General features: G+C 32.4%; 1 non-coding gene and 1 pseudogene across 1 annotated transcript; one reads left to right on the forward strand and one right to left on the reverse strand.

The window, feature by feature from the left end:
- Positions 1-494: 494 nt before the first annotated feature.
- Positions 495-1,115, forward strand: LOC128279429 (cytochrome f-like; annotated as a pseudogene).
- Positions 1,116-19,623: 18,508 nt separating this feature from the next.
- Positions 19,624-19,729, reverse strand: LOC128281714 (small nucleolar RNA R71). Its single transcript, XR_008271979.1, has one exon. It is a non-coding gene; the product is annotated as a small nucleolar RNA R71 (small nucleolar RNA).
- Between the last annotated feature and the right edge of the window lie 8,256 nt (positions 19,730-27,985).

Below are 27,985 nucleotides of genomic sequence, written 5' to 3' on the forward strand. Positions count from 1 at the left end.
CAAACTTGACAGGGATCAAAATGGTATTTACACCAATCTGTTATTCGAATTATTCGAGTTATTCAAATTATAAAATTCAACTAGATTCGAACTCGAAACTTGAATAACTCATTTGAGTTGATTTGAATAATTCAAATAACTCGATTCTATAAACTCGAAATTTAAATTTTTTAAATCGAATCACGTTTTGCTTATCTATAGTAGTATACTAATGATTCATTTGGTTATTAGTATAATAACATGAGAAAATTTTTAATACTTATATATTATAATAGTTAGATATATAATAAAGAATAGTTAGCACAATTTTAATCTTGAATTAGAAGGATGAGTAAAAACTCTTGTAAAAAATAAGATCTATTCAAAATAAGCAAATAATTTTTCTTCTCTTTTCCAAAAACAAAGTTATGCAAGTGACTAAAAATTACTGATTGAAGTTAGTTTATTGCTAACCTAATTTTATTGTAGAAATTTTCAGGATCAATGATTGGACCATGCAAACTATAAATACTTTTTCTTGGATAAAGGAGGAGATTACTCGATCCATTTCCATATCGCTCATAATCTATAAAATAACTGGGGCTTCCATTTCAAATGCATATCCCATTTTTGCGCAGTAGGGGTATGAAAATCCAAGAGAACCAACCAATTGCCATTCAATGAATAAACATGTGGATATTGAGGTTCCACAAGCGATACTTCCTGATACAGTATTTGAAGCAATTGTTAGAATTCCTTATGACATGCAATTGAAACAAGTTCTTGCTAATGGTAAGAAAGGGGCTTTGAATGTGGGTGTTGTTCTTATTTTACCAAAGGGGTTTGAGTTAGCCCTGCTTGATCGTATTTCGCTTGAGATGAAAGAAAAGATAGGCAATATGTATTTTCAGAACTACCGTCCCACTAAGAAAAATATTCTTGTGATAGATCCTGTTCTTGGTAAAAAAATATAGTGAAATCACCTTTCTTATTCTTTCCCCAGACCTTGCTAGTAATAAGGATATTCATTTCTTAAAATATCCCATATACGTAAGCGGAAACAGGGAATGGGGCTCATATACTACAACATGATGAAAAATAATACTCCTACCAAGCATAGCATAAATATTAATTGATAGGAATGTCGAGGATAAATGAATCAAGTTGTTAAGAATCAAATTGAATTGAATTTAGAATTTAGGGAGAAGTCTAGTTTTGACTTGGAGAGGACATAATCTGAAACAATTAGATAGAATGGGTATTAAACTAAGACGAATGAAACTAGAAGAAAAAGAAACAAAAGAGAAAGAATTGGGACTAATTAGGGGACTCCTTGCTAATTCAAAATGGAGAAAAAATTGGAGAGAAACAAGGCTGCCCAAATTTAAAGATAAAGAATTAAGAACACCTAAATAGAATTCAGAATCAAAGAAAACTAGATTATGGAAAGAGTAAAATTCAAAATAAAGGTTATCCAATTGAATCTTATGAAAAGATCAAATGAATCCTCCAATATAGGTTCTTGAAGTTTGAATTAATGTGAGTTGGAAAAACTTGTAAAGAGAAAATAAATCTTGCAAAACAAAGAAACTCTAACATGTACTTTTGTTAAATAAGAATCAAAGATAAAGTACATACCATGGTTGTCTATGGACAAACTAACTGACTGAAAACCAAACTTTAAAGAGCCAGCTATTAAGAAACACTTTTTAACGAGCAAGAGACATAAAATACTTCTAAAGAATTAAAACAACTTTAAAATCTCCTAAAATTCAAAATAAATAAATACTAAAGTTGCAACAATGTGTTTGAGGACGTGCCTTATAATGATTCGATTTTTTTGGATATCGGTAAATTTGGTTTCAAGCTCGAATTTCTTGAATTGGAGTAGTTACAAGACGTATACATAATTAGGGAATTAAAATATTAAGTAATTAAATTAGATAAATTCTTAAGTATAATTCAGACACTAAATTGGAAGGTGCTTAACTAGAGAGATTAGATTAGAAATTTAGTGAGTCCTTAATGAGTTATTTAGTCAAGGCTTAAGAGTAATTGACCCATAATTAATTTGTCTTGGTGGAAATACATAATCTTGTCTATCAATTTCCACCAAGATTATTATGCTTGAACCATGACCATTGATTTAATATTAACTAAGTTTAATTAAAGCTTAGGTAAATAGAAAATAATGGAAAGATGCAAGAGATAGTGGCATTTCTTCTTCAATAATCGGCTAAGGAAAGAAATAGAGAGAAAAGCTTGCATGCGTTTTCACCATTGCTGTGAGCCAATACCAATGTTAGGAAACTTTCTCTTTAAAATTTTTGCTGATAATTACATACGAATGCTAGATATGTTAAACCCATTTATTAGAATTAGATATGGTAAAGTTTTGCTACGCATGAAAGTTAAAAGTTAGAGAGAGATGATAACTTTGGATGAAAATTATGTTTTTAATATAGTTTGAGTTGTATAATTTATAGTTATGAAGTTAGAATTAGATTTAATTAGGAGGATTGTGAGATATAAGAAAATTGGATATTAGGGTTCAAAGGGTTAAGTTAATGAATAGATTCATGTTTTTCTTTAATTATGTTTATGTTTGAGTATATAAAACTAACATTATTTTTGTAACCGAATTATCATATGTAGCCAAAGTCAATGTCTGGACTTCAAAAGCAAAAAGAAAGGAAAAAAAATGATAGACGAGTAGTAAATTCGATTTATGCTGAAATAATTTATTTTCATTACATAAATTATTAGGTATTTAATTTATATAAATTGAAAGTGATGGTCAAGGATATCAAATAATTGTTTAAGCTTTATGTTTTTGAAATGTTTAGTATGGTAATATAAATGTGTTGGGAGGCTTATGTTTGAGATAATGTAGCTATGATGATGACTATTTTGAAATGTGATTCTATGATAAATGGTAATGAAAAATGTATTATTAAATAATGTGAGATAGAGTTATAGGTATAGTTGACATATCATAGGATTTGTTAATCGGAGGAAGCTTTAGCACTGAGCGCATTCTATTAGATAGTTCTCCGATTCCAGAAAGATCAAGAACATATATCTAGCTTTAATTCCTCGAGGGTAATGAGCTTATACTGGTGTGGTTAGTGGCATTGGTGCATTTATGCCCAGCTAGCACTTATGTGCGTACTATGGTGTGTTGGTGGATTGATCCATGTATCTATCCTTGAGTCCGAAATTGTTTAATAGGGGCTAAAAATATGAAAATGTTGTGTGATTATAATATGAAAATGAAATAAATATGGATATAATGAGGATAATGAATTGTGGTTTATTTGATATATGAAAATGAGATACAAATACCATGAGGGTGTATCGTTACTTAATATATGGTTAGTGGAAAAAGAATTATGATATACTTGTAAGAGATTATAAATACATAAGTTAAAGTGCCTTAAGAGCAAGTTGATATAATGTTATGTGGTACATTATTATTGTTGAATGATGTGGAAATTTATAATGAAATGTTATGATGTTACTATGCTTACTGAATATTATTATGTATTAAAATCAAATTATATTAGCACCATTGAGCTTTGAATGCTCAACATGCAGATGTGTTTGTTTCAGTGTGTAGGTTTCAATTAGGTCCTTGATTTGTTTGTGAATCTCCAGTAGCATCCAAGACTCGCATCTAAGCTCAATCAAACATTTGTAATGCTCCTTTAAGTTTTAAGATGTAAATGACATGTACCTAAGTAAATAGGAAATATATTGAGTCTCAATGATGTTACGAGTTGTTGACATATTATGAGACATGTTTTGGTCATTTTGGGAACTTTAATGCTCAATTTATGCTTAAGTATATTTGATTTGGTATTTTTAATTTGTTAGTTGTGTGTGCTTTGGTAATTTGAGTTAGCTACCATGATTATAGGTGCTAAATACATCCCATTGAATGTTGAAATGATGTTTCTTTTTTTGTTGAATTTGGACTAAGTTAGGTACCATTTACATGTTTAAATATGTGTATTTTAGGCAATTATGCATGTAGGTCTCGAGACATCAAGAGCATGTTTCAAGACATCACGAACAAATTTAACCATTTGATACATTTTTGGGAAGTTGTATTGAGACATGGTGAGCATGTCTCGAGACAGACAATATCAGACCTAGCATCACTTAAAGATCTCAAGACACATTTTTCATGTCTTGAGACCACAAACATCAAAGCTAAGGGTCTGAAATAGAGGAGCTATGTCTCTAGACCTGTCTTGAGACATAAGGGTCATTGTTTTGAGACATGAACTCTATTGTCTCAAGAAAACATGCTTCGAAGCTAGAGGTTCAAAATAAGGGAGGCATGTCTTGAGACATGGCTTCACTGTCTTGAGACACAACCCTCCAATTTTATAATTTGAGTTAGGATTTGTATCCTAACTATGTGTTTAAACTCATATAACTTTAGGTCACTATAAGTGGGCCCATTTGATCTTGTGAATGTGTATTTCATTCGTATAATTTGAAATTTAAGATACATGCCACATTTATTGATTTAATTATCAAGAAATTGAACAAAGTTAGTCTGAGTTGCTCCAGAAACGGAATGTAACATTCTACTTCCCCAAACACTACGAAAAAAAATAGCTTGCCAAATTTAGAAGATTGATAATTTATTGAACCATATCTTTGGGTTAAGCTGATATTGTAGAATGAATCAAGCCTATTAATCACTGAGAAAAACTTATTTAGAAGATCAGATTGGATCAAATCAAATCATTTGTATCAAATCTCTTGGATTAAGAAAATTAAATAGGATTGAAACTTTAAAGACTTAGCCGCCAACAATCCATATTTAACTTGGTTGTTAATATTATATTGTATAAAACTATTTTAGATGTTTAATAGAGACTGTGATATATGTTCATTATGTTAGCAAGTCTCAAAAACTTTATATAATCAAGAGACTTGTACAGGTTGATATACTGATATTTGAGAGCACTTACGTCACACCTGGATTCGTTAAGTCTTGGTTTGATAGTGGGATTTGCAGATTTAATTGAGAAGTTTTCTAATCTGACGGGTTCTTTTTGTAATTAAGGTTGATTAGCAGACTAATTTTGGAAAAGGTTAGATTTCAAACATAGTTCTATTAGTTTGGAACTAAGTATATTAATGGGCGACATGATGATTAAAGTGTTTCTAGGTGGCTGTGAATTGATTTTTGTGATAAAGGTTGAAAGGACTATATATAGGTGAAGGCATTATCCTCCTAGGATAATTCTTTTATTTATATTTTTTTTCTTTATATTCTTTCCTCTGGTTTTCCATGGAAGAGAGAAAGATTAAGGAACGTTACTGCATGAAGGGGAGAGACTAAGGTTTAAGTCTTAAAATTTGGAAATCTTGATTACTGGTAAGTTTTCTATTAGAGGATTTAAGAAAAAGAAGGAAGTTAAGGATTTCAGTTGACTATTGATTCTATTTTGTTTTGGGTAAAGAAACGAATGATCATTTAAATAGTCTCTGCATGCAAAAGAATAAGATTTTTTATGCTAATGAATGGTGTTAGTTGGATTCTAAAACGAATTTTTGTGTTATAATGGCTAAGGGGACTTGTGTAGTAAGGGAAAAAGGTTTAGAAGATGGATTTAACAACAACTTCCAGGTGAGTTCTCGGACTCAGATCTTAAATGGATGTATTTTATATTGATCATCTCTTTACCAATGGTGAATCCAACTTGTTGTTGGTTATGAGTCTGGTAATTTTGAATAGAGGAAATGTTAGCATGGTATATATTGTGTAACAAGATGCAATTGTATGGCCATGAGTTATTTATGTTAAGTAAGTGAAAGGCTTGGCGTGATGTATTGTTACGTACTGAATTGATATGAATGATTGGAAGTAAATGTGTTTATATTGCAAAATGATATGAATGGCGTATTATATGTTGTGTGATAGACAATATTTGTTGGTGAAGTGATGTATTGTTATGCATTATATTTATGTGGCTTTGAAAAAGTTCGGATGGTCATATATGGGATTGTATATACATTATATTTATGTGGCTTTGAGAGATGTTTGATTGGACTGAGCCAAGAAAGGATATTTAATGATACGAAGACTCAGTGCGCACTTGTATATGAGAGTTCCTTGTGTGGGACGTATATGAGAGCCCTTTATGGGACGAATGAAAGTTCATGGCCATGGCATTACCGTACATATGGAAGTTTGCTGGGACGATCTTAAATGTGGAAGTCTGGTAGAATAATCTTAAACGTGGAAGTCCACCAGGACGATCTTAAACATGGAAGTTCGTCAGAATGATATTAAATGTGGAAGTTCGTCAGGACAATCTAATGTGGAAGCTCGGGAGGTCTATCTAATATGGGGTTAGTCTGCTAGGACTACTATTGTAAGGAAAGTTTGCCAGAACTATCTTGCAAATATGATTCTACAACTCACCCATTTGTAGGAGTTAGCAAAAAGGTGATCTATTATTATGGAAGGCCTTCGTGCCTATGCTTGAAGATAAAGTGAGGCGGATGCAATATATAATGGTCCATCGACTCTGTTTTTATAGTTTTATATCTATTGTAGTTATGAAATTCAATATGATTAAAGTAGAAACATTTAAGATACAATATAACCGAAAGAAATAAAGAAACTCATGATAACTTCCTAAAAAATCAAATGGGAATCTTTAATCTTGACGGAAATATGCTTCAAAGTCAGCTTCAAAGGTGTTTTTCAAGTTGTTTTCTTGAATATTCTATGACGACTCCTTCCTGTCTTCTTATTTTTTTCATATATACGTCTTAGAATGTCTGAAAAACCTAAAAATCTCAATTTTCCAAAGTTTGGTGCATAATTTTGTGAAATCAACACGGCCTACCACACGCAAGTGTGGGTCACACAACCATGTGGTCTGTTCATGTGGAATGATTTAGCACGCGTGGCTCCTGCAGCTTGCTCCGAGGCTTTGGTTTTCATTCTTTTTCACTCTTTTTGCTCCTAAATGCTCTATTAAGTATTAAAACATGAATTTAAAGGATTAATAACATAAAATTCACAATTAACATCGGATAATCACTCAAAAATACATTAAGAATAAAGTAAAACATGTTACTTTTAACACTTATCATAGTTAAATTAACTAAATTAATTTATCAATTAAATAATTTTCTCAACTCAATTTTAATACTTTTAAAGTCATAACAACTTTACCGTAAAAGAATCTATGAGGAAATATATTTAATTTCCTTATTCAATGAATTCATAATGACTAATTAATTTAATTTCATTTTCAAACTTCAATTATTTAATTATAATTGATTAAATAATAATTTGAAAACCTTAGATTAATTCTCAACCATTTCTACACTTAGTGAGAAAACACATTCATTTGTGAAAACGAACCATTTCTCTAACTTCATCTTTTTTATTCATTTTTGTTCATTTGGTTCTAGATGAAATTCATTTATGATTTCAACGAGCTAGCAAAAGGTCCTATTTGACATATATAATTAGGGCTCAAATAATTTATAATTAAGTTCTAGCTTTTCGTCTATTAATTATGAACTTATTTAGCCACAAAGTCATTCCACTATAGTATCATGATTGAGCTCCCCCTAATTATATACCATTACGAAAGCTACTTAATAAGTTTTTGTCCAATGACCTTGTCATAAATGTGTTACCCTCATAGGATATCATTAATCTCTTTGGGATAAATTTATTCACCCAACGTGATCCTATTTTATCTCATCGTAACCATTACATCTTCCTTTATAAAAGGTCAATTACTATTAAATAGTAATCAAGTCATTTATCACAAAGACAAAGGACCTGTGATCATGTTTACTTTTCATCTATCATGTAATACCAATGAGAGGATATCATTTATCCTTTAGTTGGGTTATGAGTTCCACTATTATGAAATATACTATATCCTTTAAAAGTCATATACTTAGTGCACCAACTTTCAGTTCCTTATCTATTTGAACTCAGACTTTTACTTACATATACGAGTCATGCATATATAACCCATCATCCACTCAGGATTAAGACATGTCATACTATGAACATCTCGAGTAAATAAATCCATAAACGGATTTTAGGATCTATTCTACTTGAGTCTCGTCCGATTTAATATTAGTCCAATTAGTTACATCTATGTCTTTATCTTTTGGGAGTCATCCGCTCTGATACTCAAGACAAAGCATCTACCAGTTTGACTTGATAGATGACATATTAGCCTTTCAATTATTGGTTGCTCATGTCCAGTTAGACTAATGACATGTTTATGTTTATCTGCTGATACAAGTTGTCTTTCTATATTACAATTCGACCTCATAATACCATTTACTATTACTTACCTTGGATAACCAGTGAGCCAATATTTGCTTCCATTTTACTTTGCGTGCAAAAACATTAAGGACAATATGCAAAAGGTATTAATGTAATTTATGGATATTTTATTAAACCAATTTTTTTTGAAAAATAAAAGTATATAAAACAAATATACTACACTTAGGGCATTGGATCCAACAGTCTCATTGTCATAGAGACACAAATTGTTGGCCATCTTAAGTTATTCAACAAGTAGTAGAGGAAATTGATGGCTTGTTGAATAATTTCTGATGCTCAAGCATACCATTATTTCAAAATAGAAGATTGAAGCTCTAATTGAAGTAATCACTAGCCGGAGTGGATTAGTATCGAATGTCGGTAGCACATTGGTGAATGGTGTTGCTATTGCTAAATTGTTCTCACCTTCAATCCTCATAGGTTTTGGAGCCTTTACCATAAAAATTGAAGAACCTGTGGTAGAGCAAGAGCAGATTGATGATGATGAGAAAGACCCAACTATATTTGGTGAGAAATAGGCCAAGTCTAAAGCCTCATATACATATGTTAAAATAAAAAAAGAAGTGCCCACTTCCTCTCCTTCAATGTAGACCACCAGAAGAGACACTTGCTTTGTTGTGGAAAAAGATTTTGCCGACATAGCAGTGATCAAGAATGTTGATAAAGGAAAAGCCCTAATCATAGCAAAGGCTAGTAATAAGAGAAAGATTCAAGAAAAAAGCTCACATCATTCTTCTGATGAATTTAGAACTATCACCAAATCCAACTCTAATAAGGACATTCCTTTGAAGAGTATGACAAAAGCTAGGAGAAAGCGTCCTAATATTCTTATATGGATGAGTGCGGAAGCAGATTGTAAAGTTTGTTCAAGTCGTGGATTTGCTTAGGGTTCTAGACGTTAGGAAAGAAACTTGGATTTTGAAACAACCTGAAACACAAATGAATCCAAGTCAGATAAAAAATTTGAAGAAAAATAATTGAAATAAATAAATTAAGATAAGTAAAATAGAATAATAGAATAATGAATAAGAAAATAAGGAAGATAGATAAAAAAAAAAGACAGAACATGGTATGCAGAAGTCTTAAGGAGCCTTGGAAACAAGAAGAAATGACCCCCTTAAGTGACTCTAATTTCCACAACCCCCTTAAACGACTCTAATTTCCCCTCTAAGAAATCAAACTTGGTAAGAAAAAGTTTAAAGATGATCTTCATAATCTGAAAAGATTGTTAAAACTCTTCTAAAAGAAACTCAAGAGAAATTCTTGAAAAGAAAACTCAAAGAGAATTTATTGACTCAAAAGAGAAGTTAAATAATAATGAGTTGATTGATTTGTGTACAATGCAAAGGCCTATATAGGCTAGCTAAATAAATCTAAATAAAACTCTTAATTATACTAGAACTCTAATTAATCTAAACAAGAAGTAGTTTTAAAACTAGACTTTGTTGTTGATATAAAACTCCTAAATAACTTAAAAGACTTAATAATTATTAAAAATTCGGAATAATAAAATGATAAATTAATAAGAGTTGATAAATACAATATTGGGCTCATATATAATAAAAATTAAACCCAAAATCTAAACCCAATATGATTTAAACTCGAATTAAAAGCTCGAAACTCATAATTCTAGTCATAATACCGTTCAGAAATTCTACTCGTGCAATCTTCACTAAAACAGTCATAATTTAGCTCTTAAACTCAAAATCGAGCAATTCAAAGTGCGTTTTGAAGCCTTGAAATAGATCTTGTAACGTCATGAAGACATCTCAACCTAGAAATGCCTAAATCCCATCCAAAAAGTCACCGCAAGTTTGCTAAATTCCCAAACTTGAAGATTGGTAGCTTCGGTGAATGAAATTTAATTAATTTTACCCTATCTATGCGTGTATCATTCCCCCTTTCCTTAAAAAGATTCTTCCTCGAATCTTGTCTTTGATCTAATCTTGGTTTGATTTGTTTGGCCTTTGACATTATTGTTGGGCCTTGAGGTAATATGAGTCCATCACATCCATGGGTATGAAATTTAACCTTAAGATTCGCATCATATTCCTACTACTGCAAGTTAAAGAAACAAGAAGTTGAAATAAGCAAAAGTTTCTAAACTTCTTGTTGAAGACTAAGGTTGCAGTAAGAATAGGGAAAGACTTATGGAGATGAAGAACAAGGTCTTCCTAGTTGCAGCCTATTCTAAAAGGTATGTTTCTATGCTCAAGAAGAGTTTTATAGAAGAAAAAAAACATAGAAGATAGTGATTTTGCTGACTTTGGCATAGACACTCTACTTGGAAATAGTAGTTTGATGGATACTGTTAAGTTTGTTAAACCATATATGTTTGAAATGTTGTGTTAGAGTTTTATGCTAATATTCTTAGAAGTGCTAGTGATGAGAACAAGTTATATCACAAAGTGTTTGTAAGGGGTAAATGGTATGAATTCAATCTTGTAGTAATTAGAAACGTCCTAAACTATTATTGCCAGAACATGGTTGAGTTGAATGAGACCATGGACCAAGCTACAGCTACTAACGTGCACTTGACATGACCTTTTCCAAAATTCACTCGGATTTAACTTGAAAACCATAAGAGTTCAGCATTAGAATCCCACAGTTAAAATCTTTCCTTTTATGATGGATTAATAAAATGTGATTTCTTGAATGTGTGAAGACGAATAGCATAGTTCAACATTAAAGATTGATAGTAAAGGTCCATACATAGGACTACTGGAATATGATTTAAGGGGCTAGCATTAAAATCCCTAATTCTTTTTTATTTGATAGTCATCCTATATTAAAAATCTCCCATTATTATCATTATCAACCTTATCATCATTCTCCTCAATAATAGGCATGAATCTTGATCCCTCCAATTCTTATTATCCTGATTACCGATTCCGTTTCCATATCCCTTATGATTGGCCCTACAATTTCTCCTCTCAACAAGCATCCTAGGTCCATACTTCTCAGACTTATCAGGAATTACCATAGTTGCATTATTCAATGGCTACTCTATCCCTATGTCTTCTTCTAAATTTGCTCTAGTTTTCGCTAGACATATCTTTTGTGAAGGGCCATATCTCCTACAATAGAAACAATCATCAGAAAAATAATCATATTGAATTATTTGAACCTTACTATCAATATTTACCTTTGAAATCAAGGGTTGGCTTAAGTTAACATTGAGAGTCATACGTGCAAATATTCATCTTAACACACTATCAGTGTTGTAATCAATTTTTATAACTAGACTAACTGCATTTTCAATAACCTTTAGGTTTTTTTTTTTTTTTTGCACATAGCTCCAGATAGGCTTAACAAATGAATCTAGGTGATCACATTTAGATTATATGACTGAGATCTAGTGAAAGACAACGTCCATGATTGCACTGTTAAGTATTGACCATGGGTTACCTATGGCCCTTATAGTAGTACCTTTGTAAAATCAACATTTGACCTGAAACTTCATAAAGTAATCATTCTTCAAATATATGATTTGGATAGGTTGTTTCAATTTCCGCAATGCATAGATTTTATTCAATAGAGTATTGAACCCAACTCTTCTTTCCAATAAATTAAGGATAATCGCCTTTGACATGCTTTTCTCCACCAAAGAGTGTACCCTTTCAGAGAAAGTAATAGTTGGTACACCATCAATGAACTTCGTAGTCACATCTCCATCCATCATATTAATATCTTCATCTTCAATCATTATTGACTAGTTCTAATCCCTAAAAGGTGAAGAGAGGAACTTGTCTTGAAAATACATATTATTACCTTCGGGTGAATCAAACCCTCCACCTTTTTCATAAAGGCTCATTTGGGTTTCTGATTTGCACTAAGGATCTTTCCAATTTGCTTATATCAATAATTCAACTTACAATTTTATATAATAAGCCACTATAAATTTTAAAATTGTTTAAAAATAAGTCTTTTTAAGTTTATCACTGTTGTAAAAAAATAATTACATTATTAATATTGAAATAAATACTTTTTTGATACAAAAATACTTAAAATTACCCATAACCCTCCCCAACTTTTTAATAGGAGGATAAACATGCTTCAGCATGCTTAAACCCATGTCCTCTAACATTAGTGATAATGTCAACACCAACCGAACTAGGACTCAATTATCAAATTGAAATAAATACTTAAAAATATAAATAATGTTACAATGAATTATTCAAGGATCACAATATTTAAATTTAATTAACAATCTACATTCAAGAATTAATAATTAAAATTAAGATAGAAACTATATATAAAAATAAAATTTCACACAATATACTATTATAATATTTATATTTATGAAAAAACTGAAATATTTTTTCAATTCAATTTAACACCAATTATCATGTTTTTAAAATTAAACTTATATATTATTTTTAATTTTCTAACCATATTATTATTGAAACGTTACAAAATTTATAATTTTTTAAGAAATAATTAAAAGTAATTTAATTAATATATAAAATCAACTTATGCATCGCAATAATAAAGAACACTAATTATAATAATTTTAAAAAAATTAACAATGTGGGTTGTTTTTTCCCAAGAATACTAAAGGATCGAGTTTCTAAAGTTTAAAGCTCTAATAGTCTTTCCTTTACAAAAATTATCGTTGTTGTATTTTTAATTATAAGTTAAATTATCTTAAATATTTTAGAGTTGGATTTAAATATTATGTATCTAAAAAATAATTTAATAAACTTTCACATTGTAATCAATAAAAATGGAAAGTAGAAAACTTTGATCATGATATATCAAAGAGTGACAATTATTTTGGGAAAAATACTAATTGAAAGGATTTTCTTTTTATAATTATAAAAAATAAAATAAAAATAAAAGCACTTTTAATTTGTAAACAAGAGGAAATTAGTCAGAATAGTAAATGATAAGATATTAAATCAGTCCTTCATTGCTTGTTATTTTCTTGGGACCATAGAAATATGTGTTTGGGTCCATTAATTTGTAAACCATTCATATTTTTGGCAAGTGGCTCAGTAGTGCCCTAATCTAAGTACTTGTGACTTAATTGTTAGGACCATGATTTTAGAAAAATTTCCAATGTCATAAATTCATTATATTAGTATTTAATAATGTTATATTTATATATGTCGAATATTTGATAAATTTAAAACTGTTCTTGAATGTAATATGATTAAGATATAACATGAATGGCCCATACTTTTATTCTAACATTAAAATAAGAAAAAAAAAATAATGATGTCAATTTGATCACATCCCTCTGACCTACCAGATTTTCTGGGTATATTTGTAGATATGAACACAATTATATACATATTAAAACAAAAATACCTCTGCACCATATGATTGGAATAAAGCTGCCACTGCCAATTATTTATATTTTTGACATCTCTCTAAAATTTATGGATTTTATTTTATTTAAAATAATAATTCACGTTTTGAATTATTTAAACAATTAGAATAAATTTTGTATTGAAAAGAGAATCCGCCAGGTCAGATACATGGATTAGTAGAAGATTGACACACATCAATTTATTGAAATTTCTAAAAAAGAAAAAAAATTTAATCCAACACTGTCAAATGACAGTATTAGAATGATTAAAGTTTTAAGAATAAAAAAAAAAAGGTGAGTACCTATAATTAGGTTTTCTTTAGTTTTTTTATCTGTCGATTTCGCAAGGTTGGGGTTTTTCCCAATAGTATCAAGTTATCAGGGTTTCAATTAAGGATTCTAATTTGTGAGAGTAGCGAGTTTTTCAAGGCATGGAGGCTGATCTAGCGAATCTGAATCTGGATGATCAAGAGGACAATCTTGTTCTTAGACAAGAGGAGGATGGAGATGGCGAAGAAGACTTCAAATTTTGCCTGGTGGGAAAGGTTTTTAACAGATAGTTCAGTCCATTTTCCCTTTTTAAGCAATGTGCTTGCAAAATTGTGGCATCCTATAGAAAGGGTAACCATCTTGGAGATGGAGGAAAAGTGAATCTTGTTCCAATTCTACAATGAGGTTGATCTAAAAAGGATGTTAGATGGCATTCATTGGTTTTTTTAATAAACATATGATCATATTCCATAAGTTAAGGAGAGGGCAGGACCCTTTACAAGTTCCCCTTTATTATACGAATTTTTGGGTACAAATTTATGACTTACCATTAAGATCAATGTCGGAAGGCATGGGACGATAGATAACTTTATAGGGGAGTTCTTGGATTATGATGCAAAAATTTTGACAAAGGGGGTTCGGAAGATTATGCGCATTAGAGTTCGTTTGGATGTTTGAAACCCTCTAAAGAGAAAGAAGAGAGTCACGTATGTCAAATATAAGTCAACTTACTCAAATTTTCAATATGAAAGATTATCCCTCTTTTGCTTCTTGTGTGGGAGATTAGGGCACGGTGAAAGTTTCTGCCACCTAAGATTATCGTTAGGTTTTTAGGAAGCTGAGTTTGGATGGGATATCTCTCTGAGAGCTCAACCAATGAGAGAGGTGGTATTTGTGAGTAGATGGCATCAGGAGGAACTAAAAGATTTGGTTAAAAGCGATATGGATATGGAGGAAGCTCGTGGAAGGTATCAGATGTGGGATCAAGGTGTGGAAGCTAATAATGGTGTGAAAGGGAAAGGTGTGGTGAGGGAGTTAAGTAGGAGATTCCATAGGGTCAACCAAATAAATGAGTTTGCTAGACAAATGCGAGAAGATGATGATGCACATAATATGATATCAAAGTCTCATGCGGAGCTTGAAGAAAGACCAATAGGGACCGTGGATGGAAAGAAAAGGCAACGTGTTAAGTAGCTAGAGGAAAATTACCCCAACCCTTATTCAATCTCAACATTGGACAATGATTTATCAGTGGCCGCTAGTAAGCGAGCCGGCTGGTTGCAATGAAAATCTTAAGTTGGAATGTTCTCGGTCTAGGGCAACTACGAATAGTTAGACGTCTCAAGAATAGCTTGAGACAGATGCAGCTTCAGCTTTTGTTTTTAATTGAGACAAATGTTTGTTTGAGAAAAGTGGACTCAATAAGAAGAATGTGCGGTTTTACAAATGGGATTGATGTTAGTGTTGATGGGTCAAAAGGTGGACTTTCACTTAGATGAAAAGAGGGAATAACAATTAGGTTGAGAAGATTTTCTAATTCCCATAAAAACGCTAAAGTCCAAAGGAATAGTGGGGGAGAGTACTGGCATTTCATGGCATTTTATGGTTCACCAATAGAACATGAAAGGAAGGAATCGTGGAACTTACTTAGCTTGTTATGTGGGATTTCAATGAGGTGTTACTTTCATTTGAAAAGACAGGGGGAAGATTAAGGGAGGAAAGACAAATGTTGGCATTTAGGGAGGCGAGTAGTGGGTACCTCGTAGGACCTCGACCCGCCTACTCGGGTCTTGTATGGATATGCAGGACTGTGATTTGAGCGACTTGGGTCTTACAGGTCATTGGTTTACTTGGGAGAGAGGTAGGCTTCCAAGCAATGATATTCGAGAAAGACTTGATAGAGGGGTGGCAAATTCACATGGTGGGATTGATTTCCAAACTATTCAGTTCATCACCAGAGTCATAGTATTTCTGATCATTGTCCAGTGGTAGTAAATATGATCATGCATGGTAAGGGAAGATTAGTGCATAAAGAAATCCTATGGCGATTTAACGCTGATTGGGCTTTGGAAAAAGATTTTGAGGAAAAAATAATTCAAGGGTGGGAATTAGGTGAGAAAGATCTTCTAAAAAATTTAGAAGAATTGAAATCAAAGTTGAAAGTTTGGGACAAAGCCAATAGGGGCTCTCATATGAAAGCTAGAGAAGAGTTAAAACTGCGACTTAATAAATTGAACGAAGAAAACCAGATTGTAACAGCCTGTTTCTAGTGAAATCGAAACAGTGATTTCGGGACCAGAAATCTGACATTGTAAAATTTATTTTATTATTATTTTAAGGTATAGAACATGATAGTAGCATCATCTAAAAATTTCGTGAAGAAATTTTATCATTTGTATGCTTAATTTGATAAAAAGGACTAAATCGTGTAAGATGCAAAACTTAGGTTCTATTAGAAAAAGGTGTCAATTTGTTATGAAATTAAAATATGAGTGGCATTTAATGGTAATTAGACCATAATTACTTTTAGTGGACAAAGATGGATATTAATTAAGCATTATAAAGGATTAAGGTTATTTTTGTAATTAGTGAAATAAACTAAAATTAAATTAAGAAAAAACAAAGACATCATCTTTCTCCTTCATTTTTTTCAACCAAAAATTAGCTTGGGAAGCCATTAAAGACCATCCAAGCATTCGGTCATCCTTAGTTCCCATGCATGTGAGTATTTTTCATCTCGTTTTTAATGATTTCTATGTTTTTGGAGTCGTTGTAGCTTAATCTAGCTAGTCCGTGGACTAATTTGCAAAACTGCTAAGAGTCTAGGGTTTTACCATGAACGTATGTTAGTTATTTTTTATGTTTGATGGATGAAAATGAATGCTTGATGATAGTTGAACAACTTTAGTAAATGTGATTTTGATGAATTTTTCAATTAGGGGTTAAATTGAAAAATAGAAAAATATTCATGGTTAAATTGTAAAATAAAAGAAATGCAGGGCATGCTAAGGACATTATTGATATTCGGCTATAGTGAGATTGAATTAAATTACATGAATTTGCATTTTTGTGAACTAGGGACTAAATCGTATTGAACTCAAAATTTAAGAGGCAAAAGTTTAATTTTACCAAAACATGATTTTTGGATTAAATTGAATATAATGGATTTTGAATGAGTTAAATTTGGTTATATAGATCAATAAAAGCAACGTATAGATTTAGATCGGGGAAAAAAGTATTGGATTAATTGATTGTTTTTCTCTGTACGTGTTTGAGGTAAGTTCGTATATTTAATTAGTATTAAATTATGTTTGATTCTTAATATTTTGACTCTACGAAAATATCCAATGAAGTTTCAGTGACTTTCGGATACCGTTTGAATCTTAGGATTATATAGGATACAAATGACATGTCATTAGGGGTTACCGTATTTTGGGCGCTGATCTCGTACGTTCTACCGGTGGCTGAGTTTCCGGCATGTGTTGCGGTTACTTGATAACTTGTGTGATCAGCATCGCGTAGCTACGTCTTAATTGACAACTTATGTGAGCAGAACCATTTATGACTGTTGAGAGCGCATTGATATGAGATATGAGTTAGTAGTGGTTTGACCACATGTGGGCACCTAGTGTACGAGATTCCCGCATATCTGAAATTATTCTAGTGGTTCAACGGGTGTAGAAAAAGTGAAGGATCGGTATAAGCATTGACTTATAATGTCATGAAAGCATGGGAAAGGTAAGATATGATATGGATTAAATATTTTTAGTATGTTTATAATAGTGATAAACCATAAATGTAACATATTTTAATCCCATTCTTAATGCCTTTATGGATGATTAATGATGTAAATCAATGAATTTGATGCTCCTAATCCCTTAAATTCATGTTTCTATACTTAGGAGAGCATTTTGGAGCAAAAGGAGCGAGGGGCCAAAATCGGAGTTTTCAGGATCCACACGGGCATGCCACATGCCCATGTGATCCACACGAGTAGGCCACACACCCATGTGCTAGCCCATGTCGATATCGCTCCCTGTTTCCCAAACATGCAGAAAAAGCCAATTTTTAGGGTTTTTGAGCATTCAAAAGTCTATAAATACATACTGGAAGAAGACTTAAGGGGAGCAGAAATGAGAAATTACTCAAAGGAAGCCGTTGGAATCATCTCGGAAGCAGATCCACTTCAAGATTGAAGATCTCCATTCAAATTTCTCTCGAAGTTTATTTGGGTTTTTTATGCCTTGTTGTTTTTCTAAATTTGAGATGTTTTCGTTTCACATTATGAACTAAACTCCCTAAATACCTAGGGAGGATGAAACCTATGATGAATCTTATTATTTAATGTTTTGAATTTAATGATAAATACTTGTTCTTGTTCTTAATTATGAGTTCTTAATTCTTGATCTAATCTTTTCAGGATATTAATTCAAGTTGATGTGCTTATTAGATCTACCATAATTAAGCGGAGTTGCATGCAACCCTAGAAATAGGGCAACATAAATCTACCAGATTAGAGTCAAATCTAATAAGGGAGTCCATAGATCGAGTTAATGCGACAATAGGGGTTTTAATTAGAAAGAGATTTCAATTAATCAACCTAGAGTTAGTTGTTTTTAGTCTCAAAAGAGATATTAACATAATTTAGGGATTTCTATGGATCAAGACAAGTAAATAAATCAATTGATTCAGAGTCAGAATAATAAGTGAAGTCTAGGTGGATTGTTTCCTGGGTATTGTCTTTGTTATAAGTTTTCTTCAAGTCGCGTTCAATAGTTAATTAGTTAAGTTAGTTTTAGATTAAAATAAATCCCTTATATTTTAGGCTAAATAATAAAAAGATAGTTAATACTAGTACTTTTAGTCCTTTTGGATACGATATTCTGGACTCACCATAACTATACTACCATTCGATAGGTGCGCTTGCCTAAGTCATGATCGTAGTCTAGTTTAGTGTTTCATAAAACAATCATCAAGTTTTTGGCGCCGTTGCCAAGGATTAAGATATTAAGAACGCTTGGTTTTTATTAATTTAGCCATTTTTTATTTTATTGCATTTTATTTTTGTTTAGTTTTATTTTTAATTACTAAATTTCTTTTGTTTGTTTCTGGCAGGTTCTTGTAGATTATGACTAGAAGAAACCCGTCAGGACCTCTACTTTTTGACAATGAAATTGAAAACACAGCTTGTAGAAATCGTAGAGAAATAATGCAGAGTCTATAGTACATAGAGGAAGAGCATGAGGACGATACCTATATTACCGAGGAGATGGCTGACAATTGGAATAATCCGCTACCTCTTGTGGTTGCCACAAATCTTGTAAATCAAAATCATGCTCCTTGTATTATGTACGATTATGCCAAGCGCACTTTCACTAGGGCCGAATCGAGTATTGTTAGACCTGCTATTGCTGCAAATTATTTTGAATTGAAACCTAACACTATTCAAATGATTCAACAGTTTGTTCAGTTTGATGGTTTGCAGGATGAAGATCCAAATACTCATTTGGCCAATTTCTTAGAGTTATGTGATAGTTTCAAGATAAATGGTGTTTCTGACGATGCCATTCACCTATGATTATTCCCCTTCTTGTTGAGAAATGAGGCTAAGCAGTGGTTGAACTCCTTACCACGAAGTTCCATCACTACTTGGGATCAAATGACCGAAAAGTTTTTATTGAAATACTTTCTTCCGGCCAAGACAACAAAGTTGAGGAATGATATCGCTTCCTTTGTGAAAATGGACTTAGAGAGCCTATAGATGCATGGGAGAGGTATAAGGATCTATTGAGAAGGTGCCCTCACCATGGGCTACCTTTATGGCTACAGGTTCAGACTTTCCACAATGGTTTGAACCCCTCAACTAGGCAAATGATCGATGTAGCTGCCGATGGTACCATAAATAATAAAACACCTGAGGAGGCTTATGAGTTCATATAGGAGATGTCACTGAATAAGTATCAATGACAAGTTATGAGGACAAAATTGACAAAAGCAGCCGACGTTTTTAACGTTGATGTGGTTACCATGTTATTAAATTAGGTAGAACTTTTAAATAGAAAGATTGATGGTTTATGTGGTTCTTCGCAGGTACATCCGATGATGCAGTGTGACACGAGTGGAGGTGGAATGAGCAATTCAGAAAATTTACCTTACGGTCCTATCATGGAAAATGAGCAAATTAATTATATGGGTAATAATCCTAGACCTTAAAATAATCCTTACAGTAATACTTACAATGCAAGTTGGAGAAACCACCCAAATTTTTCATGGGGAGGCCAAGGAAATCAAAGACCACCACCACCCCCTCCGGGTTTCCAGCAACCACCTTACCAGCAAGAAAAGAAGCCGAACCTTGATGAGATGCTAACAAAATTCATCTTGGTGTTAGAAACTCACTTCCAAAACACCGAAACTGCACTCAAATATCAGCAAGAGTCGATTCAAGGGCTCGAAAATTAAATTGGTCAACTTGCTAAGATGATTTCAGAACGACCACAAGGTAGCTTACCGAGTAATACCGAAACTAACCCAATGGAGCAACTTCATGTGATTACTGTTCAAGATGAAGAAGGGTTAGATGAAGATGAACCAAAATCGAGACAAGAAGATGTGGTAGGTAAAGGTAAGGTTGAGGTGAGCCGCAACGAGCAAAAACCAGTCATAAAGGAATATAAACCTCATGTGTCATATGCAAATGCGACAAGGAAAGACCACACAAATGAACAATTTGGTAAATTCCTTAAACTGTTGAAAAAAATTACATATTAACTTACCGTTTATTGAAGCTCTTTTGCAAATACCAAATTCTGTTAAATTTTTAAAGGATCTTTGAGCAAATAAGCGGAAGTTAGATGATTCATCGCACGTGGAGCTAAATATAGTGTGCTCAGCCATTTTGCAGAATAAACTACCCAACAAATTGAAAGATCTAGGGAGTTTTACTATTCCTTGTTTAATTGGTAGTTTAAGTGTTAATAATGCTTTGGCTGATTTAGAGGCTAGTATTAATGTCATGCCCTACAAAATGTTTAAGCAACTAGGTCTTGGGAAACCTAAACAAATTAGGATGAGCATTCAATTGGCAGATAGAACAATTAGATTTCGTAGGGGTATTGTTGAAGACGTACTCGTCAAAATTGATAAATTCATTTTCCCAGTTGATTTCGTTGTTCTAGACATGGATGAGGATAGTGACATACCGTTGATTTTAGGCTGGCCCTTTTTAGCAACTGCTAGAACTATCATAAATGTTGGTACATGTAAGTTAACACTTCGTGTAGGTGATGACACGATTAAACTCCAAGCTCGTGATTCTATTAGGATATCTAGTGATCGAGATGATATTACAATTTCTGTTAATGTTAATAATCTTGTGGCTCAACATTCTTCGCAGAAAACACCTTAGAAAAACATGACAGAGTCGCAGTCTAGTTTACATAACAAAAACAGAACAAATCATGAAGAAAGAAGATTACAAATTGATGAATTAGATGAATGGCGGACACACGTCAAGGAGAAACCTAGAATACACGATGAACCAAAGTGACTCCATGACGAGCTTAAAGATGGGACGAACCAATTTAAGATTGGCGATCAAGTATTGTTGGATAAAACGGACCCTTGAATCACCACTTCAGAGCTTAATGCAAACGGAGCAACTCCTTTTACGGTACTGAATATTTTCCCATACGGTACAGTCGAGGTAAATCATTCTAAATTTGACACTTTTAAGGTAAATATTACTCGGCTAAAACCTTATGTTAATAATAGAATTGACAGTGAGAAAGAGGAGTTTCAACTCCGTGAACCACCGTAACCGTGCAAATACGAGGTAAGTCTAGCTTAGACTTTAAATAAGCACTTCTCGGGAGGCAACCCGGGTGTTAACACTGCTAATTTTCTTAACATTATTTCATGATTTTTTTGTTAAAAATTAATTAATTTTCAAAATCTAAAAAAAAAAGGTGTGTTTTTGACCCATATGGCCTGGCCACACGGGTGTGTGGAGCACACGGCCTGACCACACGGGCGTGTGGGATCTCACATGGGCATGGGAGAAGTGAAGGAAAACACACATGGCCTGGCGACATGGCCATGTGACCCACATAGCCTGGGCACACGGGCGTGTCCTAGGCCGTGTGAAACCCGGAGCTAATTTTTTTTCAAAGTTAGAGAGTTACACGGCCTGGCTACACGGGTGTGTGGAGCACACGACCTGACCACATGGGCGTATGGAATTTCACATGGGTGTGGGAGAAGTGAAGGAAAACACACATGGCCTGGCGACATGGCCATGTGACCCACACAGCCTGGACACACGGGCATGTCCACGTCCATGTGAAAATTGGGTTAATCACCCCAATTTTATTTTATTTTATTTATTTTTAATTTTTATATTATTTATTTTTATTTTACTAATTAATTAATTAATTTAGTATTCTTATACTTATATTTTTAAATTTTTTATATACTTTTATTATTATTATTATTATTATTTTTCTATTTCTATTTTTTCTTTTTTCTTTCTTATTTTTTTCTTTTTACTATTAACATTACAATTACCTTTTAAGTTTATTGATATTATTGAGTTTATTATTATTATTATTATTATTATTATTATTATTATTTTATCTTTCTTTTTAATTTTGTTTTAGTTGTTTTATTATTATTTTTTTCTCTTCAATTTATTTCCATTATTATTTTTGAAAGATTTATGGTTGTTTCTTATCAAGTTATAACCCTTAATTTTCTTTATTATTTGTGTTTATTTTCTTGTTAGTGTGCTCGAATCATGTGTTACATTTAAATTTGACTACAATTCCGCTTTCCACTATTCTGAAGATTTCATCCAATATTCAGGGCAGTTTTAGTTTTCTCCCTCTCTTATGATATTCTGTTTATATTGTGATTATATATGTTTGTACATTGAGGACAAAGTACATCTTAAGTGTGGGGAAGTTATTTATAGAATTATTAGAAAATCCCTAAATTATGTCTTGTGTTTAAGTAATTTTCTCACATTACTATTAGAATGGATTCTTATTAATTTATGATTCGTTGATGTGTTTTAGATTAAATTCATAGGTAATTCTGCATTGATTGTTTAAGCTTTAAGACACTAGAGAATCAAGCATGATAAGTCTATTTTCAGAATAAAAAAATTTAGGTTGTTTCCCTAAATTGAAGTATTACCTTGAAGTTTGAAATTTGCAAGATTGACTTCAAAAGCCATAATTTTTGTGAGATTTTGAGCCTTTAGAGCATACATTTTTTCTTGCTCACTTTATTATTGGTTACGAGTGTGTCAATATTGATTTGTTATTCTAGAACTTGCTTCAATTATACATGTTAAGACCACACCTTTGATTTGATATATTGAGATGATAAAGGCACCTAGGTTTTAACGCACTTATCCCATAAGCCTACCTTCATAATTAACCCTTAGTAAACCCCTTTTAAGCCTAACAAACTGTTTCTTGATTTACCCTTTAATATTAACCCATAACTTTTTTTTTGATTCATTAAGATTTGTTTCCCATTTTATTGACTCCCTTTTTGTCGATATTTGATTTGGTTAGTTGCTTAACTATGTTCTTTTGTTTTAGTTGTTAAATTTTCTCTTATTATCTATTGTTCTCAAAAAAAAAAAAAAGTGAAAAAAAAGTGAAAAAATATATATATATATATATACATATATGTTGAATTATTACTAGTTCTATATTTTTGAGCTGAAGTAGTTAATTTCATATTCTGAGAAGAAGCTCGTGTTATTCTTTAATAATTTTGATTGATGTAATTATTCAGTATTAATTTATTTTTCTAGTTAGGTAATTTATCAATTCGATCTCGATTCTAACCTTCTTTTTCAACCTTTATCTGCACCTTTAACCTAAGCCCTGTTACAACTCTTTAAAGACCTTTTGATTTGTGTATCATATCATTTTATAGTGGTGGAGATTTGATTTTCATGCAAGCCTATGGTAATGACTTTTCATAATTGACTTTTGAGTGCTTAATTTTTGAACCTTAAACACTTTGAGTGATTTAAGTGAATCTTTAGTGAGGATGTAAAATCTTGTTGATTTTGAAGTAAAGGTAAGTCCTTAGATAAGGGGAGATACCTATGTTTTCATGTCTTAAAAAATGTGTGACTTGGATTGTTTGAATTTTTAGGGCTCTTTTAGTTGAATTTTCAATGCATGATTATTTGTGAATTATTTTGAAACATTATTGATGAGAATTATAAGTTGAGAAGAATTAATTTTAATTGTGAGTTGAAGATTTTGCTTGAGCACAAGCAAATGCTTAAGCGTGGGGATATTTGATAAACCATAAATGTAACATATTTTAATCCCATTCTTAATGCGTTTAAGGATGATTAATGATGTAAATTAGTGAATTTGATACTCTTAATCCCTTAAATTCATGTTTCTATACTTAGGAGAGCATTTGGGAGCAAAAAGAGCGAAAAAGGGGCCAAAATCGAAGTTTTCAGGATCCACACGGGCAGGCCACACACCCATGAGATCCACACGGGCAGGCCACATGCCCATGTACCAGCCCGTGTCAATATCGCTCCATGTTTCTCAAACACGTAGAAAAAGCCAATTTTTAGGGTTTTTGAGCGTTCAAAAGTCTATAAATACATACTAGAAGAAGACCTACGGGTACACACAGAGCAGAAAGGAGAAATCACTCGAAGGAAGCCATTGGAATCATCTCGGAAGCAGATCCACTTCAAGATTGAAGATCTCTATTCAAATTTCTCTCGAAGTTTATTTGAGTTTTTTATGCCTTGCTGTTTTTCTAAATTTGAGATGTTTTCCTTTCACATTATGAACTAAACTCCCTGAATACCTAGGGAGGATGAAACCTATGATGAATCTTATTATTTAATGTTATGAATTTAATGATAAATACTTGTATTTGTTCTTAATTATATGTTCTTAATTCTTGATCTAATATTTTCAGGATATTAATTCAAGTTGATGTGCTTATTCAGATAAGCAAAAGTCCCTGTTTAAGAGTAGATCTACCATAATTAAGCGGAGTTGCATGCAACCCTAGAAATAGGGCGATATAAATCTACCGGATTAGAGTCAAATCTAATAAGAGAATCTATAGATCGAGTTAATGCGACAATAAGGGTTTTAGTTAGAAAGAGATTTCAATTAATCAACCTAGAGTCAGTTGTTTTTAGTCTCGAAAGAGATATTAACATAATTTAGGGATTTCTATAGATTAAGACAAGTAAATAAATCGGTTGATTCAAAGTCAGAATAATAAGTGAAGTCTAGGTGGATTCTTTCCTAGGTATTGTCTTCTTTTTAAGTTTTCTTCAAGTATTTTTCCCAATTTGCTCTCTGTCACTTTCAGTAGTTAATTAGTTAAGTTAATTTTAGATTAAAACAAATATCTTATATTTTAGGCTAAATATTAAAAAGATAGTTAATACTAGTACTTTTAGTCCTTGTGGATACGATATTCTGGACTCACCATAACTATACTACCATTTGATAGGTGTGCTTGCCTAAGTCGTGATTGTAGTCTAGTTTAGTGTTTCATAAAACAATCATCGAATAGAATGAATGTTTATATGGAAAGCTTAATGAAGCTTTTTGTTGTATAATGAGTTTGGTCGATTGATATGCTAGTTATACTTGAGAATTGTTGTTGGTGCTTAGGCTTGTGCCAAGCAATGTTGGATATGTTCACTAGGTGTTTTTAAACTTTTATAATGAAAGTAATGTTAATGATTTACGAACTTACTAAGCATTTTATGCTTACTTGTGTGATTTCCTCTTATGATTCTAGTTAACCGGAGGTTCGTGCGATTTGGAAGCTTGTCTGAGATTCATCACACTATCCATCGATTATAACGGTATATTTTGAAGATTTTGAGTCATGGTTATAATGGCATGTATAGGTGTTTTGCTTAATGAATTTAGCCATTATATGTGGCTTGTATATATGTTATTTTGGTTGATAAATTAGTTTGTATGATATAAAGATTTTATGGTTTGTGTTGGTTAAGATGATGGCTAGGAAATGTTATTGGAAATGATATAATAGAAATTAATGGTTGGTATGGAATGAATGTGGCATAATGTTGAAAATGTCTAGTTTTGATTATTTTGAAGTTATTATCTTTTAGTCAAATTGGTATGGTACATTTTAGTTGTGAAAATGGTCAATTGGTATTGGGTGTGTATGCATTTTTTGTATAGGAACATATGATTAAATATGGCTTGCAAATTGTTCAATTGGTGATTTTAGTGAATGAAATGGTTAAGTGATAGGTAAGTTTGATTGCTGAAATTGAGGTGTCATTTTGGCATATTGGTTGAATAATTAGATTCTAGGTTGATTAAGCTTGGATATGCATATGAAAAGTGAATTCTGAATGCTTGATTTTAAGTGCGATTGGCTTGTGCATAAGTTTGAGTTTGGGTGAGAAAAATGGCTTGGAAATAGCCTATTTTTCATCCACATGGGTAGAGACACGGGCGTGTGTCTCAGCCATGTGTGACACACGACCAAGTGACACGGCCATGTGTCTGCTGTAGCTTTCAAAGGGTTGCAAGTCAGGCTGTTATATGGCCTAGCACACGGCCTAGCACGCGGGCGTGTGGTTTGGCCATGTGGCCCAACTCAGAGAGTTACACGAGTGCAAACACGGGTTGGGACACGACCGTGTGTCCCTATTTCGAATGCCCACACAGCCTAAGACATGGGCGTGGCACGGCTGTATGACCCCTACAGTTTGAAAATTTTAAACTTTTTTTTGAAATATTTCATATGTTTCCTATTTTGTCCCGAATAGTTTCCAATGTCTATTTTGGTCCTGAGGGGCTCGAATAAGGGATCGTATGTATGCTTTTTTTTATTGATGTTGTTATGTTTTACCTTGTAATTTAATTATGAATTAAATTGTTCGATGTATGACATTATGCTTTGGTAATGCTTTGTAGTCCTAATCTAGCGACGGATACGGGCTAGGGGTGTTACATAGATGACGTCAAATTGGCAGATATAATGGAAGTTAAACTTGCTCTTAACATGGAAGCTGAAAAGGAAGAATCTTTTAGGGAACAACATGCAAGAGCAAATTGGTTACGAATGGGGGATTGAAACACAACTTTCTTCTACAACTTTGCAACATATCGCAAGAGGAGAAATACAGCCGAAGGTCTTGAGGATGGAAAGGGTGGATGGGTAAAAGGTGACAAAGCTATTATGGATCTTGCAACTGAGTTTTTTAAAAAAAAAAATCTTTTTTCTTTAAACCAGTTGTAGGATAGTGAAAAACTAAGAAGCGAAATCTAACCTTGTATCACAAGGTCGTTAAATGAAGAGCTATGCAAGGAGTTTATGGAAGAAGAGGTCGCAAGGGCTTTAAAAAATATGGTGCCCTTCAAAGCATCTGGAAAAGATGGATTCCCAGCTTTTGTCTTTCAAAAGTTTAGGCATGTAGTGGGAAAAGACGTTATTAAGTATTGTCTTCAAGTGTTGAATAATAGCAAGAATTTTGAAGAAATAAATAGAAATAACATCGTTCTTTTACCTAAAGTACAAGCTCCGATGAATCTAGGACAATTTAGACCCATAAGTCTATGCAATATCATTTATAAAATAATCTCGAAAGTGGTGGTTAATAGATTTTGAGAGGTATTATATTTGTGCATCGAGGAAACGTAAGGAATTATTCTCCTTGGCAGACAAATAATGGATAACATTCTTATTGTATATGAAGTTATATATGTTTTCAAAAAGTAGAAAATAGGTGGTACAAATTCTTTTGTTCTAAAATTAGACAGGAGCAAAACATATGATAAAGTGAGGTGGAATTATCTTGGAAGCATGATGCGGATGTTAGGCTTTTGCAGCAGATGGATAGATCTCATGATGAGCTGTGTATGGACCGTTTCCTATTTGGTGGTGCTTAATGGGGCTGAAGAGGCAGAAGCCAAACCAACGAGAGGCATAATATGCGTAGAGGGTTTTTCTAAACTATTGAATAAGGCTAAAAGAGAAGGAAGTCAAAAGGGTAAGGGGGATTTATTTAT

The sequence above is a fragment of the Gossypium arboreum genome, chromosome 1, assembly GCF_025698485.1.
Source record: "Gossypium arboreum isolate Shixiya-1 chromosome 1, ASM2569848v2, whole genome shotgun sequence".
Lineage (NCBI taxonomy): Eukaryota > Viridiplantae > Streptophyta > Magnoliopsida > Malvales > Malvaceae > Gossypium > Gossypium arboreum.